General features: G+C 36.4%; 1 non-coding gene across 1 annotated transcript; it reads left to right on the top strand.

The window, feature by feature from the left end:
* The first annotated feature begins 518 nt into the window (after positions 1-518).
* Positions 519-602, top strand: Trnal-uaa. The gene has a single exon. It is a non-coding gene; the product is annotated as a tRNA-Leu (tRNA).
* Positions 603-6,806: the final 6,204 nt, after the last annotated feature.

Raw genomic sequence — 6,806 nt, 5'->3', positions numbered from 1 at the left:
CATGCCTCTTTTTATGCTATACTACCATTAGTACCTAATTTGGGGGTAAAGGTCTGAAAAAGGTTGTGAACCACTGATGTAGAGGGATCAGAAAACTCAAATAGATTGTGAAGAAAGCGTTGTGCAATTTGTTTGATAAGACATAACTACCATTCGAACAGTGGGTAAGTATTTAGATAAGCAAAGTGCACAAGGCAAGGGAGATGCAAGAGTATGAATGAAGTATGAACTTGTGAAGGTGAAATTCGTCTGAAAAAGGTTGTGAACCACTGATGTAGAGGGATCAGAAAACTCAAGTAGTCTGTGTAGAAAGCGTTGTGCAATTTGTTTGATAAGACATAACTACCATTCGAACAGTGGGTAAGTATGTAGGTAGGTAAGCAAAGTGCACAAGGCAAGGGAGATGCAAGAGTATGAACTTGTGAAGGTGAAATTCTTAACGAAGAAAAAAAACATTACTTCGTTTTACGTAACGTCATTCATTGAAATAGCGTTCTGTTTGCACTGATGTTTTCGTAGTCAGGTTGGCCGAGCGGTCTAAGGCGCCAGATTTAAGCTCTGGTTCCCAATTGGGAGCGTGGGTTCGAACCCCACACCTGACAAAACATTTTAGTAATTTTTTGCCGATTTGTCTGGCTGTAGATATTCAATCGTCTGGCGAGTTGGTGTATTTCGGTTTTATAGGCTCCTCATTCCTATTACAGACCTGTAATCATTTTTTTTTTTAGCACATTTGCCATAGATTCTACATATACTAGATTCTATGACTTGTAATACTTGTATGTATAGGGATACCATAAGGAATTCAAAGTTAAATTGTAAACCATGTCATGACTTCTCCAAGTCAGAGCTTCTTCAAATAAACTACTAACATGACTATTATAACAATAGACGGTATATAGCAATAGCAACACGAATACACTTTGCAATTTCCAATACACCATTCTAATGTTTACAATGTACTTTCATACTCAAATACTCATAAACACTGATAGTATAATTGAACTGCATTCACAAATGTTAAAGAAAGAACGTCTATTTCCGTCAGCACCTCTATATTGTATGTATCTAGTTATACAATTCCACAGTACAGTCTGAAAAAGGTTGTGAACCACTGATGTAGAGGGATCAGAAAACTCAAGTAGTCTGTGTAGAAAGCGTTGTGCAATTTGTTTGATAACACATAACTACCATTCGAACAGTGGGTAAGTATTTAGGTAGGTAAGCAAAGTGCACAAGGCAAGGGAGATGCAAGAGTATGAACTTGTGAAGGTGAAATTCTTAATGAAGAAAAAAAACATTACTTCGTTTTACGTAACGTCATTCATTGAAATAGCGTTCTGTTTGCACTGGTGTAGAGAGAGAGAGAGAGAGAGAGAGAGAGAGAGAGAGAGAGAGAGAGAGAGAGGAGAGAGGTGAAAATATAAAACTGATGTCCTCTTCTTTTCACCATTAGGCCTCCTCTCTCTCTCTCTCTATTTTTCATTTCCAGTATGCCCGGTCCTCTGGCTTCTCTCTATGTATATCTGTATACCTATGTATTGTATTATACTTCCCCCCCCCTCCTTAGCTATCCACTAGGTTTCTCTCTACTTTGCTATCTTTTGGGTTGGAATATAACTAACTTCTTTGTAGATAAGCATTGCTCTCTTCTACTAATGTCGTTATTTTATCTCCTTATTTCCCAACCTGGGGTAATTACCCCTCGAGGGTTGAAAAAGAACCAAGTCCGTAACACTTTTTCATGCCTCTTTCTATGCTATACTACCATTACTACCTAATTTGGGGGTAAAAATATGTAGGTACCAACTTTTTAAATTTATCATCAAATTTCATTATTTTGTAAATGTAATAATAATAGAAAAAATATTTCGTACATTTTTTAGCCATTTCTCTGCAAAGGTCATTTGATGTGTCCACGAGTGTTAGATTGATAGTTATCATCAGAGCAATTATTTTACCCTCTGTGTGTGAAGCGCCTGGTAATAAATTTCACTATGAAAATTTACAGCCTTTTCACATAGATATAAATTACGAGGGAAAATATTCTCTACTATACACGACTTGTCTGCCCGTCTCACACTTGTGCACCAAACTAGATAGATATAGGATATAGGTAACTAGACTGCTAGATGATATTTATATCCAGTATTATCCAGACAAAAAGGTAGGGAATACAGGTATAGCCTCATTACTTACCTATTTGAGATATAAATTACGAGGGAAAATATTCTCTACTATACACGACTTGTCTGCCCGTCTCACACTTGTGCACCAAACTAGATAGATATAGGTAACTAGATTGCTAGATGATATTTATATCCAGTATTATCCAGACAAAAAGGTAGGGAATAGATACAGGTATAGATAGCCTCATTACTTACTAGATATAAATTACGAGGGAAAATATTCTCTACTATACACGACTTGTCTGCCCGTCTCACACTTGTGCACCAAACTAGATAGATATAGATTGCTAGATGATATTTATATCCAGTATTATCCAGACAAAAAGTTAGGGAATAGATACAGGTATGGCCTCATTACTTACCTATTTGCTATTTGCTTTTGTTTCGAGAACATGAGTTAAATTTCAAGTTTCAAGACTTTTAAGCCATGTTCAACTTACTAATACTATGTATGTAGTATGTACATAATGTATAACTATTTATTTCTTCTTGTAACCTTTTAGGGGGGAAGAGAGAGAGAGAGAGAGAGAGAAAACTCTGCTCAAAATTTGGTAAAATATAAGAGACTCTTTTTTTTCAACGTAATCTAGGCGCACGGCAGTGCGCCAGGAACAGACTTGGCCTTAATTTTCTGATCTCACCACTTTTAAGGGCCGACATTTTTGGACATGAACTTGGCCTTTTTTACATTTGTGTTTTTTTGGGGGATCTCACTCCTTTTTTTACTTTCCTTATCCTATAGGAAGGAAATTAATGTAATGGGGTCAAATTTTCGATGGTCAGTTTTTAGTGTCAAAACACGTTTTGAGGTCCCTAGAGCCTAAATCCAAAGTTTCAGCCATTGGTCCGTGTGTGTGTCTGTCTGTCTGTGTGTCTGTCTGACTGTAAACAAAGTCTGTGTGTAAATATCTCGAGAACGGTAAGAGCTAGAGACTTGAAATTTAGTATGTAGCTCTCAAATGTGACTTGAAATTTGGTATGTAGCTGTCAAATGTGACAAGGATGCGACACGAAACTTTTGGTTAAGACCGGTGCAACGGTTGTCGGAATTTTACCGCTTTTCGCGGTTTTCGGTGTAATTTAACAATATCTCTGGAACGGTATAAGCTAGAGACTTGAAATTTGGTATGTAGTTCACAAATGTGACAAGGATGCAACACAAAACGTTTGTTTGAGATGGTTGCTGCGCTTGGCGGTATTTTTACCGCTTTTGGACAGATTTCGACCGTTTTTTGGCGGTTTTCAGCTATAGCGACAAAACGGTTAGAGATATTGTAAAAGTTAGGGTAAAAGAACACTCAAATAAGCATCATTCAATAGGATAAGGAAAGTCGTGTGATGTTCACAACAGATTTTCTAAGTGTGTATTTATATTTACACATCATTGGTAGGTACAGATCTACTTATTACCTAGCTATTTGCGAGCTTTTAGAGGTGATGGTGTTGTTAGTCTATTATTTTTGTTATGTCATGGTAGTAGATATCAACATAAATATATGTACTATACGGTACTTATTATTAACATGAAAATAAAAGGAAAACATTGCGAAGTTAAAATTGAGAGAAGGTTGAAGGAATTGAGATCCAGCATTTTCGGCAGATACGAAAAATTGGGAATGCAGACTTGGCCTTAATTTTCTGATCTCACCACTTTTAAGGGCCGACACTTTTGGACAGGAACTTGGCCTTTTTTTTTCACATTTCTGTTTTTGTGGGGTATGTATTAAAATAACCTAAGTGTACCTACCTAAATTCTCCCATCTCTCTCTCTCTCTCTCTCTCTCTCTCCTTCGTTTCACGGGGTATGATGTGAAGAGTGTGAATAACACAGCCATCATATCCTTCCTCCCTCTCTCTCTCTCTCTCTCTCCCCCCCCCTTACACTCCCATCTTCTCTCTCCCTTACACTTCCATCTTCTTTCTCCCTTGCACTCCCATCAGTTATAAACAGTTCATTAATTAATCTCACTAGGTACCTAAGGTATTTTCGGGTTCCATCATAATATGCAAGGGACGGGGTATATTCTCATAACAAAAGAGTAATAGGTATAGGGTTTGCTTGGAAATGAGGAGGACGGATAATGGATGTACTTTGGATTCATAACCAAACGGATTGCGATTCGAATCCCGGCAGTGACATAAAATAATTGAATCAAAGGAAGATCATTTCATTTATATACCATCAAGTTCAACACAAATTAATCAACTTGGGGTGCATATTGAGGAATTTGAATTGTGACAAAAATGAAATCTTGAGCAGGACAGATGTATGCAAACATTTCACAGTTTTAAATCCCTGGGAATATCATTTCTTGTCCCATCTTCATCCTAGGAAGTGTCTTCCATCACAAGTTGGTTTAGGATATCAGGATTCACTAATGCCCGATCTTACATTCTTACCACAGAGAGTAAACTGAAATACTGGTCTGTGTAAATCAAATGGATGACGGCAAAGAAAACCCTTGACACACGTCAAAGAAGCTCTCAGTGGTAAAACCGGGCATAAATGTATTCTCTAGTGATCCCCGGGTTGACAGAACCCCAAGCAAGGTGTTCCTGAGGGCCAAAGGTACATTTTTTACTCTAACAATCCCCCCCATACTACCTCTTTATTCACTTCTGACAGATTTGACGGGGTGCAAAATACTCCCTACCCCTCGCATGTATAGTTTTACCCCACACTTCCCGACTTTTTTTCCTCATATTTCTCCATTTTTTCGGTCTGGTAATTTTAGTGAAGCGCGGATGAAATTCTGTGTTTGTGTATTATTATTATTTCGTCCGGTGGGAGGGGGGGGGTATCCCCGAGTACTATATGGTGAGTTGTATGATGGACTTTCATATGGACAATTAATGGAAATTTTCCGGCTCTCATCCCCCCCCCTTCCTTTCAAAGTTCCACTCTAGCTGTTTGAATAGCATTTGTATTTTCATATTGTATACCCATTATACCTACCTGTATAGGTATGGGTGTGGGTTTACCACAATAAAAAAGGGGGAAAGCTGCACCCTATGCAGTAGTGAGTGGGGGTATATGTATTTGCCTTGTCTCTTATGAATGAAATGTATAATAACCGAGAGACAGTTTGTATAGCACTTACATAATTATTTAATTAATCATGGAGAATACATAATTAATTAAATTATTATTACGTAAAACTACCTATACCTATACATACCTATGTAATTTGTCCTCTGTAATCATGATGTCCTTCTGCTCCCTTCATATACACTGTCGGGCAATGAAAGCGGGACACCTTTTTTTTTTTTTTTTTTTTTTGTAAAACCATTATTGATATTTTTTGCTGTAAAGTTTAAAACTTATTCCACAAGACCGCATACCTACATACCCTGTAAGTAAAAAAAGAAAAATGAAAAACAATTATCAGTTTTATGCTGAAAATGCATATTTCTGGAGATAAATGTTAAAGTAACTTTTTTTTCTCCTCAATAGGTCCTTCAAAAAAGAACACAGAACAATAATTTACTACTAAAAATTAGAAAAAATTCTGGGCCCCAACCGGAACTTTTTAAAAATCCAATACCTATTATACATATGTAGCTGTTCCGGTTGGAGCCCAGAGAATTTGTCTAATTTTTACCAGTAGTAAATTAATGTTCTGTGTGCTTTTCTAAAGCATCTGGTTCAAAAATGGTGAAAAAATATTGAGGAGAAAAAAAAAGTTACGTTAACATTATTTTATCTCCAGAAACATGCATTTTCAGATTTCAGCATAAAACTGATAATTGTTTTTTATTTTTCTTTTTTTACTCACAGGGTATGTAGGTATGCGGTCTTGTGGAATAAGTTTTAAACTTTACCGAAATTTTTTTTATTAATAATGGTTTTACCGGAAAAATCTGAACACTGAGCAGCAGTTGGAGAAAAAACAAAAAATAGAGGTGTCCCGCTTTCATTGCCCGACAGTGTACATCAAAGTTATACGACCATATATAACTTCATATAAAGGGTGGGAGTACACAATATTTATGTAGAATGTGATGTGCTGTTACCCCATCTAAGTAACGTCCCAGCAATTTAAACTAATTACTATAATTTTGTGAATTCTCGACAAATATTTGCTAATATTTCATTTTAAAATTTTCATGGAAGGAAAACGTTTCGCTTTTTTTTCCAACTTGAGAAGGAAATGAAGGGGAGAGGGGTGGGGGTGTGCCTAAAGTTGTTTCAAATGTGGGAGTTCTCGAATATATCTTTTAGAAATACCTACCAAATATCAGGCGAATTATGACCTATATACATATTTATTTTTTATTTCTGATGTGTTGTGTCAGTTTTAATTTTTAATGGGGCATTGTAATTTTAAAAAAATCACTTAGGTATTTGTCTGGGGGAAAAAAAATGGCGTTTCTTTTCTAATTATTTCTATAGAAAGGAAAACTACCAATGTAGGTAGGTATATCTATGTTCTATGTATAATATGTATAATTATGTGAGTAAGGAATGTAAACATAGGAAACTCTTTCCTTCAATACTCAAAGGGAAAAGTGAACAAATTTTCGGGTACTCGTATCACGCAGTGGGTAGGTATGTGAGTATGTTTGAACAGGGGAACCAAAATGACAAGCGAAATAAATATGTTTGAACAAGGCTAC

The sequence above is a fragment of the Diaphorina citri genome, unplaced genomic scaffold (genome assembly GCF_000475195.1).
Source record: "Diaphorina citri unplaced genomic scaffold, Diaci psyllid genome assembly version 1.1 scaffold2150, whole genome shotgun sequence".
NCBI classification, from domain to species: Eukaryota; Metazoa; Arthropoda; class Insecta; order Hemiptera; family Psyllidae; genus Diaphorina; species Diaphorina citri.
The sequence above is the reverse complement of the archived record's forward strand: the minus strand, read 5'-3'. Positions and strand labels throughout refer to the sequence as shown.